Raw genomic sequence first — 15,165 nt, forward strand, 5'->3', positions numbered from 1 at the left:
TATTGGTTTTTTATATATTATTCACTTAACTGAAAACTTACAATTTAATAATAAAAACGTCATGTAACCTAATTCATATGAATGTTGCCTAATTGCTACACAAAAGAAATCCACATGCGCTATTTGAATTTAAGACTTAGTGAATTACTACCAATCTATAAACTTAACTTTTAAACATTCTAATTATTTCTGAATATTTCTTAATGTTATACCTTTAGACTTGTAACTCGGTTTAAACAATGACAAAATTTTAGTGTATTTTGTTTCATATAACAGTGACCGGCCAGGTACGCAATGGAAATCAGCCAAATGCAATGGAACTATCTTATGATCCAACTCCAAAGCATATTAAAAAACATGTCATTAAGTTAAGAAGCTTAGTCTGAATATACAGTATAACCTGCCTTAAAAGACCACCCCTTCTGCCAAAACATAATGGTCTCTCAAGACAGGTCATAACAATATATTATCAATAAATCTGTGCATGGATAACCTGGTCTCTCAAGACAGGTGGTCTCTTATAGCAGTGGTCTTTCAAGACAGATTTTACTGCATTTACGTTTTAAACCAACCAACTAATTTGAACCACGCTTGATGACTGCTTCGTGTGTATTTAACAAGTACTCACATGTGTCTGGGATTGAGAAAGTTGCTGAAGAATCTCGTCTCGGGAATCGAATCTTGTGATCTTCGGATCTAGAGTACAGTGCTCCTCCACAACTACACACACTTCAGTGAGTAAATTTTTTAAAAAATTGATTAAAAAGAACAAAGATCTGGTTAATTTAAATATTTGTATTAAAAACTGAACAATTTATGAAGCGAAATATCTATAACTATTTGACTTTTAATTGACGTTTAACTCTGTATGTAATTTATTTTTTAGTTATCCTCATGCTCATTAAGCCCAATAGCGCAGTCATTCATTCCTGTATGTCGGTGTCTATTTACGACAGGTGAGGCACAAGAACCCTCCCTACCCGACAGTCCATGTTCAGCCAATTATAACTTTCAACACAACACAAACTAATAAAAATAATTATTAGAAAAAATGAATTAAAATTAACTGAAAGTTGAAAGTAAAATTTTACTTAATCATGTGAATTATGAACTTAATGATTATGTTCTATATTATGCATCAGGCTTAGAATATGCATCAGATGATGTACTCCTTCATTTATTTCTCCTTAAGTGAAAAAAGAAAAATCAATCAAAGTCAAAATAAATAATTTCCATTGCGTACTTTGTTTCCATTGCACTAAAGCCTTGCACTATTAAAAAAATTCAGTAATGAGCATTATTTTGAGTGGACAATTTCATTTAGATATGGAGATTGGGTACTTTCTCAAAATGTGCACATTTTATGCAATTATTTGAGTCAGTTTTGAAAATTAATTCAATTTTCTGTTTTGCAGTACAAACTAATATGTATCTGATTATTAAAAACTTCTTCTGACTTTTTTCAGCTAAAAACAAAACAAATTCAACTACGCATTTTATTTCCAATGAGATCTATTTTTCCATTGCGTTCCATTTCTCCATTGCATATTTTAGTCATACCATATGTCAAAAAAAGTACAGGACATGAATAATGAAGTACGGTAGCTTTCGATGAGATCACTGGTTCTTTGGTATCATGATACTCCAGATTTTCGGTAATTTTCTGCATAGGACCACCTATCGTGTGAGTATCATATATAAACTGGATAACAACAGATTACTAGATCTTCATCGCCAGATTTAGTTTGGGAAAATGTCAGAACTAATAACGAGTACACTAAACATGCACCCAATGATTTCTCTTTTTCAAATCGATATCACTGTAATGATTCATTAACCAGTCTGTTGCCTAATAATGTCCAATGATTTATGCTAGAGCCAGACGACATGATTACCATATTTGTCAAGAAACAAGAGATCGAATCTATGCTTGCAAACAAGAGTGAAAATACAAAGGATGTTAATGTTATTTTCTGGTGGCTTTCTCAATTGACAGGTGTTGACTTAAAACCTTTGTTTTACACAATGTATTACTTTTCAATGCAATGCCTGGTTTAGTTTAAACAGCCTGTTGTCGACATGTAGTTTCGTGTTCATGTTGGTGTGCCCGTTCTAACCGACAATTCTGGCACCACCACCAAGTGGTTACATGTGCATTGTTTTAATTCTCTTAGAAAAGTTTCTGTTATTGGAGGGTACAGGTGATGGAATGGCTGCCACTGAAGTAGCATCCAATTTTCAAATTAATTTACCATTTGTAAAGCATGTAAATGAAGATCCTAACATTAGGACAAGTATATGCCATCAAAAAAATATTTTTCCGGGTAATGCCTATGGACAGCAGTCACCGTAAATATTACATTAATCAAATGAAATAGTATGAAATAAAATGATTTAACCCAGCAAACAAAAATATAATTCAGATTCCAACTGATGTGGTGTCATATGAAATGATTTAAGGAACAAAACGGAATGATGAATTCAGATTCCAAATGTCGTGGTATTAAATGAAATTATCAAGTATTAAATTAAATGATTTATGCCAATAAATGAAATGATGAATTCAGATTCCAAACAACATGGTATTAAATGAAACGATGTAGTCTAAAATAAAATGATTTTAACCCAATACAAATGATGAATTTAGAGTCCAAATGGTTTGATATTGAATTAAATGGTCTGAAGAAATGCGTACGTTTAGCAGCAAGAGGGGGTGTTCTGACCACACAAAAAAATGACGGCCGATGAATTTTTGTTAAACATCAATAAACCCTCCATTGCAGAATCAGACGCTTTAATGATCAAAAGACAAAAGAAAAAAACATTTCTCGTGAATGACCTAAATTTATACGAGACTCACAATCACCATATTGTAATCTGATACTAAAAACAAAATAGCCTAGGTGCCCACGACCAGGCTGAATGATGTCAGATATCTCATAAATCTTAGGTAATTGTTGTACAGTAGTTCCCCTCTTATAAGGCCACCCCTATTGCAGCAGGGAAGTGGCCTTATAATGAGGGTGGCCTTTCTACAGGGGAATGACAAATGTGAATAGTAAATACATATGAAGAAAGTCACAAGTACATTTAATTCTAAAACATTTAATATTTTCATTAAAAAATCACATGCATGTTGTGAAATAAATGTAAAACAAACTGTTTCATCATTTTCAAAAGAATGTTATGAATAACCATTGATATAGTTTTAAAACTGTCTTTATAATTATGTTACAGATCTCATCATCGGTCACTTTGTTGGTAACAGTCTAAAACACAAACCAGTCTCGTCACAATTAAAAATATCCTTGCTGCCATATCCCCTGCGGCTATTGGACAATTCAGCCCAAGACAATTCGTCCCAACTTGGACCGAAAATAAGAATTCGGCCCAACTCGAAAGACTATTCGGCCCAACTCGAAAGACAATTCGGCCCAATTTTATAATACAACTGACAATAGTTTTAACAAGTATTTATTTTTAACATATATTTTGACAATTCTTATATAATATGTTTTACTGTATAGTTCAAAATCCTTGCATTAGGTAACTTAATTATTCATTCTCATTTTAATTAGTTTGTAAAGTAGAATAGGTTCAGAATAAAATTTGAAACATTTGGTGAACTAGATAAATATTTTCCAAAGTTATAATGGTTAGGAGCTTTCTGATATCTTTAGGAAAACCGTCCCAAAGACAAATATTACTGTGGAGAAAGGACGTCTGATAAAAAGAAGTATAGTAGAGATGGACGTGATGCTTTGGGAGTTACATAGACAATAATGAGATGTATCATATCTCCTGTGGAAGAAGGTCGATTTTGTTGGCACTTGCCCACTTGGTCTCAAAACCTTAATTCTCAAGCAAAATACATACGTTACAAAAGATCTTCTCGTATTTGAACGTATTTGTTATGATTTACAAATAAAATGATTCCGGGAAAATGGTTAAAAATTGCATAATTAGGTATTTTGCGATAATTTCACATATATTTAATTCAGAACATTATTCCGTTTTGCTATTATGAGTTACGAAAAAGACAGATAAATGTGCACAACGTAAGATGCATCTTTACCAAAATTTCTCGTATTTTAAATTTAAGTTGATAATAATGAATATTCAAAACACCAAAAACATTTTAAGTTGTGAAATTAATACCATTCTAATCATAACAGTTTCTGATTCCAAACATAAGCACGAAAGTTTACAATGTGTATGCCTTTTTGGTCACTCCAAAACTATAACGTATATGAAGCAGTGTTACAATCTGAAGCCTAAAATCAAATATATTAGTATAATATCTCATGTACGGTGTCGCTACTCTTAGAAAAATGTAAGCTTATTCTGTAGAATATTATCTGTTAAGAATTATTATTTGATAAATCAATATAGATAATTTGACCAGACGACTTAAACTGAGAATGTCGTTGTGCAAATGAATATATTTTTTAGCATAAAAAATCAATTTAAGTATTCTAATTAGAAAACGCAACACATGTTAGTTTGTGTTCTCTCTCTCTCTCACACACACACACACACATATATATATATCTTACATAGTATCTACTTGCTGTTTGAAGAAAAAAAAACTTTATACAACTATCGCAAAGTTGGGCCAAATTGTCTTTTGAGTTGGGCCGAATTGTCTTTTAAGTTGGGCCGAATTGTCTTATTTTCGGTCGAAGTTGGGCCGAATTGTCTATAAGTCATCCCCTGCATATATCGTTTAGTCTTTTGTTCCAATCTTCGACAACTTCATTATTAACATCAGCTAATTCTCCAAAAAGGACAGAAGACTTAATATTGTGTTGCACTTGAAATCTGCGCAACAATCCGTTACTTGCGGTAAAGTCGTCATATCCCAATTCAACTGACAAAATAGTTACTTTTTCTTGTCATTCAAATCAGGATACAAACATCCTGGCTCAAACAATCTTCCTTTCTCCGTCCATTTCGCCTTCCCACTTCTGCAGAATTGTTTCCTTATTTTTCACGATATTGTTTATCTGAGTCTTTCAGACAGTTTTCTGCAAGGATCCTCGACCCCCCCTCCCCCCTCCAGTCCTACATGTAAGACATAGCACATGTTGATTTTGTTAAGGTTGAATTACTTTCATCTTCTCTTCTAAACTGAGAATTTTTCTTTTCCTTGACGACATGTTGATCTTTTTGCAGTAAGTTATTCATGTTGCCAACTACAATACTGATAAAACAATTTTGTATGCATCTAAGGTGGCAGGGTCCAGTTTCGTAAATTGGCCCCTGGCAAATTTCTTAACTTAAGGCTATGGTGTGACTTTTTCAGCTATTATTGTTTAGTATTTATAGATATGGATATATTTGTGAACTAGGTGTTTTGGGCTTGTATTGTTCTTGAAATTGATGTCAGGCATGTACACCTTCCATAGTTGCTCTGCAGTATGTTGATAGTGAAATACCAATAGTTGGCTAGGAAGAAGAGCTTGCCTCCCAAAGCAGTAGACACGTGGGTTCAAGGCGACTAGAGTATCTCAAAAACGGCTTGGATGACAACTATTCTGAATTGTATCAAACTATTTAGTAGACAATGTTTTTCAAAATTTTCATCCAGGGAAAGGGCTTGCGTTTGCACTGTGAGCACCACATGCTGTCAAAAATGGCATTTGGATGTGAAAAATACAAGTCTAAAATAGGGGTTGGGGTGCATAAACCTCTTCTGCTGTGAACTGCCATTGACTTCTCTGGTCAAGTGAATACTATTCTTATGCTTTGTTTTCATATAGGTATCTAAAAATATGGACCTTTTTGACCTCACTTGTGTATTTGATTTTTTATGATTTTTTATACTAGGTCGCTGATTGCGGCATTAAACTTGTACCTAAAAACTGGACCCTGCCCCCTAAACAAATTGCCGTGTGTTTTTAAAGGAAGTGATCTTGTCACGTGATTCGTTAGCCGCAGTCTGGTACCCTACATTTCTTTACACTAAGTAAGAGAAGCCAAAACGGCTTCGATATGTACCATTTAACATCATGAATATTTGACCTCGCGGCTGTTAGGATTTGTAATCTTGACAATTATTGTCAGTAGTAATAGCCACTAATTATCAAAGTGAACAAGCTCAACATCTTACTGAGGAAAGCCATAAAGGCTATAAAACCATTTTCCTGCTGACTTGTGTATTGTACATCGATGCTGGCACTTCTCAGCTGTTACTACTGTTCAATAATTGTAATCTTAACAATTATCAGAGTGACTAAACCGGACGTCTTATGATAACACAACAGTAAGGCTAATTGGATTACATGTACTTACCCTTTTGAATGGATTAAAATTTGAGTCTTTCTCGGCTTTATGGAATAAATGTGGCTTCTCGTGAGGCGTAAATGATATAATATTAACCTTAGTGGTACATGTACTTTAGTCAACACTTCTTTCAGTAACGAAAACCTGACATCGGGAAACAGAAATCGGATTACTTAACGCACGTTATGAATAAAATACTGGTTCTGGATACATATTAAAATAAAATGAGGCCGCTTGTGAGGGGTAAATTTTATATTATTGCACTAATATGCTGGTCGCGTTAGCCGGGTGGCCTTTCGTGAGGGGTACTTTTGAACATAAACTCGTCGGTGCCGACGGATTCTGGCCGTAAGGAGCAGGTGGCCGCTGGTCAGGGGGCCCGTTCAAGAGGGGGACTACTGTATTTTTCTTTTTCCATTGTGCTGGAGGTCGCAGGTTCGATCCCCGGCCGAGTCATACCGAAGACTTATAAAACTGGTACAGAGTGCTGCCTCACTTGGTACTCAGCATTAAGAGGTTAGTGTTAGGACTGGTCGGCCTAGTGTCAAGATAATGTGACTGTGTGGGACATCATGCTACATGTTTGTGGATGCCCCAGTGTTAGACATCGCTATAAGCTGCCACACTGTAGACATTATAGTGATATGACTGAAAAATTGTTAAGGCCACTTTACATATCCAGATGACACACACACATAATTTTATTCACTTCTAGCTCATCAATACTTTCGGTACTGTATATACTCCCAAGATGAAACCAACTGCAAATTGCACAGACCCAGATCTGTTGTTGCATAATATGCTGGCATATCTGTGTCTGTGCAATTTGTTTGGAGTAATCAGCAGAATAAATAATACAAACCTGATCTGTTTGTGCACGATGCTACAGCAGATCCGGAGTTTTGTTGTTTGCAATCTGACTTGATTTAAAAGCGAGTATATATGGTATTCTGGACAGTTTTATTGGAATGATTGAAAAACATGCAACCTGACAGCTAAACCTTGCAAAGGCAATACTGACATTTTTACTATCATAACAGTCTGTAAATGAATTGTGTGTGTGTGATTTGGATATTTAACATAGCTTTAACAATTTTTCAGTCATATCGCTACAATGTCTGCAGTGTGGAAGTTTATAGTGATGTCTAGAACTGGGGCATCATGCCGCAGACATATAGCATGATGTCCCACCCAGTCACATTATCCTGACACTGGGGGCAACCAGTCCAAACACTAACCTCTTAATGCTGAGCGATAAGCGAGGCAGAATTTAGTAAAATTTTCATAAGTCTTTGGTATGACTTGGCTGGGGATCAAACTGATGACCTCCCACATCCGAGGCGGGCACCTAGGCCACCGGAGCGGTCTGATAATGAATTGTATCAAAACAAGATAGATTGATAGATAGATATATAGATACATAGATAGACACACTCACACAAAACGTGTTAAGCATCCATTCTTGTTTTCCTTTGATTAGTTTTGTCCATATGATTATGCCTCTTTGTTAAAATCAACATCAACAATTTTTAATTTACAGATTGGGTAAAGAGTGGAGGACGTATAAACAAAATTAGCGTTAATAAAACATTTTTTGTGTGTTGCAATAAAGAATAAGCTTAAATATAGCACTTTCAACACAAGAGCAAGCTAGTGTCAGTATTATCCTACAATGTACAACAACTCCTGATATTTATTTTTTGGGATGTGACGTCTGTCTAAATAACATCATTGTGTAGCATGGTCCCCAGTTGGCAGAGACGGAAACGAGAGCCCAAATTTTCAGGAATATCTCAGATTTGGCAGCACATATTGACACTTTTCCACAAATTAAAGTTCATATAGGTTTAGTCGGACATTAATTCTGTAGCAGGATTATATATTTTAGAATTTATATATTCCTGTTTTAATTGTGCAGAGTTAGGTATTGTATTATTTTAAAAAAATTAAATGTTCATTGCTAGCTGAAATAAAGTCACCAGTTGCAATCGTTGTGTTGTTCTTACTTTGCACACATTTTGCCAATTAGGCAATAATGAAACAGAATTACCTAAGTTTAGTTCAGTCGGAGAAATGAGGCTACCCTGATTATATGTTCATGCTAATTTGTTCTATTACAGAACATGTAAAAAGTAACTTTCCAACTGGTCAGTTTACAACTTTTCTGTAAAAAAACAAATAGCATGAAGATCATATTAATAATAAGGTCAGTGCAGTAGATTGTTTCTGAAGTGTGCTGGTGACAGAATGCATTAAGGTCAGTAGTTTTACTTTCTGCATTTATTATTATGTAAATGTTAATGTGTCCTTTTGTAAAGAGTACATTTTTCTCATCTATTTGTTTTAAATTCAGCTATAGGCTCTTAGGGATGAAATACAGGATCACCTTAAATTTCCACCTGTAATATCGTTTTCGTGATATTATTACAAGGTAGTATTTTATGGAGAAGTTTCACATAAGGAATTGGATGGAAAGGAATATCTATAATTTACATAGCATCTAACTGCATGATAATCTTAAAATCTATGTCATGCATTTGGGCAGTACAAAAAACTGGTAGAGCGGAAAATATTTTTTTAAAAAAAATATATTTGATCACTTGTACAATATTCATGCCAGTAACTTGCAATAGCAAATGCATTTAAATCTATTGTAATTATTAACTATTTAATTTTTTTGCAATCGCAGAAAAGTGCCTGATGATTTTGTTTCAAAGAAAAGAAGTGAACTTGACCTTTCTCCCATAAGATAAGAATACCTAGATATATATGATATAATATAGCTGATGTATCATGGTCTTTTATTTACTCTGTACATATCTCTCTGAATTATATGTGATAGCCTGTTCATATATATTCCAACAGAACTAATTTATGCCAATGTTTTTTTTAGTACAATAGGTTATCAATCTGCATATTCTTTCCTGGGTCTATCATTCTGTCCATACAGTTGTCGGTCTGCTCTACATTGATCATTTTACACCTGTAATTGGTACACAGGTGTTCAGATCTATTTGGTTCACTATCTCTCTATGTGGGTAATTAATAAATATAACAGGTAATAAACCATTCGTATTGAATGTGCTGGAAATAAATCAATATGTACTTGTAAAACAGCAATGTGCTGATGCCTTGTGATGGCGGTATTGTTATGTATGTTTGTATTAAATTGAATTTATTGTATTTGCAGGGCAAAACAAAGTAGGAGAATACAACATTTGTCATTAGTTACCAACCACATGCTCAATAAACCTTTTTTTATTTTTTTGCAACAAAACTGGACTTGTCTTTTCTGTTCTGTGAGAAGGCAAGTGCTGTAAAATTTACTTTTTTTCTTCTAATAAATTAAAAATCCCAGACAAGCAAACGGATGTATTTTTCCCCTCGCTAAACTAAATTTCAGTTGGCCGGAATATGATGATGGCGAGGACTGCCGAAATCGAATTAATTTGAAGTATGTTTCTTTAACAAAATGAAGAAAAATATACTAGTATCACACGAGTCTGACGTTTTATCAATAAAGCACGGCAAAATCTCTCTGACAGCATGAAATCACCTTATCAGTAATATAAGTGTTCATTTATATTACCGATAAGGTGATTTCATGTACTCAGAGATTTCGCCGTACTTTTTTGATAAAACGTGAGACTCTTGTGCATTGCCCATCGTCAGACTCTTGTGCATTGCCCGTGGCCATTTTGTTTTACGGAGAGTCAAGGTGGGTAACTCTAGCCAAAATTTACACAAGGAATCCGTCTAATAACAGCACATACACCGTTCATCTGAAGTGAAAGTACGATGCGTGATGTGTTGTACCAAGTTTAAATTCGAAGAGAAAAAAAACAACAAAAAAAACAAACAACGCTCTTATTAACCATTCTGGTATTCTGCAAGTCGACGGTTGCTGTTTTTTTCTTTCTGTTACTGAGCAAAGATGAGTAAAGGTACTTGAACGGACCCACAAAAAGTACATGTTGGCTTATAGTAGCGACTATTTCAGTAATAGGTGTAATTTGTTTTGAATTTAATTACTCATATCTTTAGATGGCGATTTTTCATATTTCTTAGATGGTCATTATGTAAACGCCCCTAGAAATACAAATAACAAACCAATATTAAAGTACGTGGACATCTTTGGATGATGTCAACTTAACGTTGTGATACATTAATATAGGTCGACAAATCAGCCCAAACTTGGAACGATACTGACCAGAGGCGCCCGCAAAATTGGGGAGGGGGATGCAGACATATAGTGGTCACCTATTAAGGTTTACGGATGTAGGCCAAACATGTTTTGAGGTGAAATGGTGAAGCCGGGAAGTACTGATCCATAGTGCAAGGCATCATTTATAAAAGTACAAAGTGAGAAGTAAGTTTCGTCTGTGTGTTTTTGATGACAGTTGAGTTGCAGACCTTGTTTAAACTATATTAATATCAAATTTTGGAACAATTAATATATAATTTAAGATGAAAAAAATGCGCTTACATAACTACGTTCAGATACATTTCACAATCTGTCTACATCATCGTACGTGGTGTTTCAGTTTTGCAGTCGAAGTAAAAGATAGGAAAATAACTTATGTGGTCATAAGTTATACAGTCTATAGACACCAGGGTTCATCTCTGTTATGTACCCCTTCCAAACTTACCTCTATATGGTCGCATATTGCAAGTTATTTCCACGAAAACATATACGTTCGGGCCCACTATTGAGGGAGTGCTATATATAGCCTGAATGTGATTTCCACAATGAAAAAACAAAATAGCGAAGCCTATGGCAAGCCATTGGGGTCAGAGTGTGGAAACATTTCGCAATGGCGATTACGCGAAGTCGAGACAGTCACTCTGGAAATACTTTTGACTCGCTTAATTATTATAACTCACGTAATAGAGCTCTCAGTTAGGAGGAAGAAATATGTCCTCTTCGCGAAATGGAAACTCATACTTGGCGTAATTAAAATGAAATACAGGCCAACTGGGCCATAACGTGAATATTTTTTTGCATTCTCGAAGATCAAATGGGTATCTAGAAACAGTCTATTCTAGCTGTTTCAGCTAACCAAGATGTATATTCTGGCCAGCTAAGGCAATCTAGATGCATATTATGCCTAATTAAGCCAACATAGATCCCAACAAAGGACTTAGGAGGATAGTTATACAGATTTTACATATTGCGATCTATGGAGGACATGGATTTGCAAAGTTTTAAGAGACGGAGAAAGAATTTGAGCACATTCGGCGACCGCGCTATTGGTGTTAGCCCAGTATCAGCGAATCTGCATAATCAATGCTATATCGCACATTGGGCTTTGTTCTCAGGATGCTTTAAAAGACAGATCATATGAATACACAACTTCCAGCGAGCTTCTTCATGAAAGACTGACGAGATTCGGCTTTCCAAGAGTGATAAAATCGCTTCTCGTCGCTTCATAGATAACGACTGAGTGTGCGCGTTAAACCGTATTTTATATTTCATGGCCGTATATTTGTCGGCTTTATCTAGAATAGGTGCAAAATCTTCTTTTGAGATGGCTTTGTCGCACGGTTTCGGAGATATGTGGTCTGCGGTCATGTCGAGCTTTGTTTCGACCAAGACGCGGATTTCAGTGTGCTGTTCACCATTTTTAGCCAGTCGCCGGCAAACGCAAGCCCCACCTATACCAGACCACATTTTAATGATGTGAGTAGTCTAGAAGGGTGACTGAGAGCCAAATGATAATTATAAAGGCGCCCGTAGGTTTACATGGTGGTAGCGATCAAAAGAGAGACAGGAAATCCTGTGCTTAAATTATCCGTAGGATTATCACTGATGGTTTTTGGCAACCCAGGAGGGTAAACGTAAGAGGCATTGCTTCACCCGTCTTCTCAATATTGTCCTGTCTTTCTACATACACTCGTCTCTTCCATATCGCTGTGTTTGTAATGTGATCGCTCACGATGCTTTCACCTACATGTGAGAGTCCAGGTTGAAAAGCATCCCCGAAACGATCTCAGAAGACTGTGTTGACTTGGTCTTAAGAACTAGTGACAGGATAAAACTGTTCTACCTATCAAAATAGGTGTTACGAAATTCATTCAGAGCTGGTGGTTATCTTCCAGCCAAAAGAGAGGGAACGTTTGACGTCACTTTTAGCGTATATGTGCACGAGCGTTCCAACAGTTTACCGGTGCGGAAGTTCGAACACAATACCAGTGACTGAAGAACAACGAGGACAATATATTACGATACGCCTGATGCGGCTTCGTCGTACACTCGGAGTCATACTACCATGACTACGACTACTGCTGCACCTTTAGTTGGTATTCTTCGTCTAGAAGAAGATGTCTTCGATTTAGCTTTGGCTATCTTCCTGTCCTCTGCGCAAGAAGTTTCGCCTGCAAACGTAGTACTACCATCCCGTCCTCCTTCATCATTACTAGTGGTTGATATTGTAGAAATATACAGAAGGAAGAATTTTAGCGCATTTTTGCAACATCAGAGAGAAGAACAAGAAGAATTTGTTAAACAACAGCAAGAAAAGGAAAATGAATCCTAGTAGAAAACGACGAAAGAGAAGAGGAAAACATTTAACAGTGAAGGTAAGGAAGGGAGTGAAAATAAAACGGTTATTTAAAAAGCGCCAACTATCCTTTTCAGGGTCACCTATATAACTAGAAAAGAGACCCACCTCAATGATTGACAAAGGAGGTAAAATTTAATCCTTCCATGATACATGGTGTGCGTGTGTGAGTACGTTTGAATATCTTATTCATACTATAATGATAATAAAAACCGCTCCGGTGGCCTAATGGTTAGAGTGTCCGCCTCAGATGCGGGCGGTCGTGGGTTCGATCCCCGGCCGAGTCGTACCAAAGACTTACAAAAATGATAGTAACAGCTGCCTCGCTTGGCGCTCAGCATTAAGAGGTTAGTGTTAGGACTGGTCGGCCTGGTGTCAGGATAATGTGACTGGGTGGAACATCATGCTACATGTCTGCGGCATGATGTCCCAGTGCTAGATACACTGGTCAACAGTGAAATCATTACTGACTTGAAAAGGCCCTAATCTGTAGTATTTTGGTGTGCCGAACACGAATATAACCGTGAAAAATTTGTATTGGCTCTCGTTTTGAAGATATTCATATACCTCATTTTCTATGTTTCACTGTGTAAATTTCTCCAGTAGGACTGCAGCAACATCCGGAATAATGATGTAACATTGCATAATACCATCATGCTCACATCATCCACAGTTGATTGCATCATTTTCTGATGCAATGCAATACTAATGCCATGCGGCTGCTGAAGTAAGTTGACGTCAGCAGTGTACTATACATGTGTAGGCCTATTATACTAATGCCAGGCGGCTGCTGAAGCTGACGTAAGCAGTGTACTATATAAAGCCCAATCAGATAGGTTCAGCATTTAAAATATTTTAGACGTTGTGCGAGACAGTTCAAGCTACTGTTACATAAAACTTATTATTTTATCCATTTACGTACAATAAAGAACAGTAATGCCTCGAAAGTGTGTTAATACCGCGGACAATTTTTGCTATATTTGTGGGGAAGTGACATTTGCCAACCAGAAGAAAAGTATCAATTCTCAAGTGAAGAAGGCATATCATCTTTACTTCGGATGCAAGGTTGGTGACCAAGACAAGCCTTGGGCTCCGCATATATGCTGTGCTACATGTACAACACAGCTTTCACAGTGGTTGAATTGCAAAAGGTCATCAATGCCGTTTGCAGTCCCAATGGTGTGGAGAGAGCCAAGTAACCACCTAAATGACTGTTACTTCTGCTTGGTTCCTCCTCTTTCCGGCGGAATAACGAAGCGAAAGAAGTCGAGAATAGTCTACCCAAACATTCCGTCTGCATTGAGACCAGTTCCACATGGTGAGGGACTTCCTATTCCAGAACCTCCAGCAGAATATTCTCTTGATTCATCTGACGAAGACAAAGGTGAGTCGACCTGTTCTTCTCCTGGTCCATCAGCATGCAGTGATCCAGATTTTCACTGTGGTGCATCATCAACCCCACACAGAATAACAGACGAAGAACTAAATGACCTGATTCGTGATTTGGACTTATCAAAGAACAAGGCAGAATTGCTAGGATCAAGACTCCAACAATGGAATCTTCTAGAAGAAGATGTCACAATTACTGCATATCGAAAGCGCCACCAGCAATTGGAGCCTTTCTTCAGAAAGGAAAGTAATCTGATATTCTGTTCCGATATTGAGGGCCTCATGAATGCTTTAAAAATCACTCATGACCCACAAGAATGGAGACTATTTGTGGACTCTTCGAAACTGAGTCTCAAGGCTGTGCTTTTGCACAATGGAAACATTCTTCCATCTATTCCAGTAGCGTATGCTGTCCACATGAAAGAGACATACGATAACTTAAGGCAGCTACTGAATTCCATTGAGTATAACAAGTACAGCTGGCACCTCTGTGGTGATTTGAAGGTAGTTGCCCTTTTAATGGGACTGCAGCAAGGATATACAAAATACATGTGTTTCTTATGCGAGTGGGATAGCCGAGCAAGGGAAATGCACTACATGAGGAAGGAATGGACTCACAGGCAGAATGTAGCCATTGGAGAGAAGAATATCCAACACCCAGCTCTGGTTGAGGCTCAGAAAATCTTGCTACCACCCCTTCACATCAAACTAGGTTTGATGAAGAACTTCGTGAAAGCCATTGACCGGACTTTGCCAGCATTCCGATACCTGCATGAAAAATTCCCTCGACTCAGCGAAGCAAAGATTAAAGAGGGAGTTTTTGTGGGTCCTCAGATTCGAGAGCTTTTCAAAGATGACCGGTTCAACAACTTGCTGGAAGGTGACGCTAAACAAGCATGGAATGCTTTTCGCCTAGTTTCTACAAACTTCC

The 15,165-nt window shown here is 36.7% G+C and overlaps 1 protein-coding gene across 6 annotated transcripts in view; it reads right to left on the reverse strand.

Moving 5' to 3' along the window:
• LOC149801808 (uncharacterized) overlaps nt 1–11,020 on the reverse strand; it is a 91,050-nt gene extending 80,030 nt beyond the window's left edge. Inside the window, exon 1 of one of the 6 annotated variants that reach the window (XM_089956160.1) lies at nt 10,935–11,020. The gene's annotated coding sequence lies outside the window, so the exon portion shown is untranslated. The other 5 variants (XM_089956161.1, XM_089956164.1, XM_089956159.1 and 2 more) reach the window with 5 other exon arrangements.
• Nucleotides 11,021–15,165: the final 4,145 nt, after the last annotated feature.

Source organism: Sinohyriopsis cumingii, chromosome 4, assembly GCF_028554795.1.
Source record: "Sinohyriopsis cumingii isolate HCF-2022 chromosome 4, ASM2855479v2, whole genome shotgun sequence".
Taxonomy (NCBI): domain Eukaryota; kingdom Metazoa; phylum Mollusca; class Bivalvia; order Unionida; family Unionidae; genus Sinohyriopsis; species Sinohyriopsis cumingii.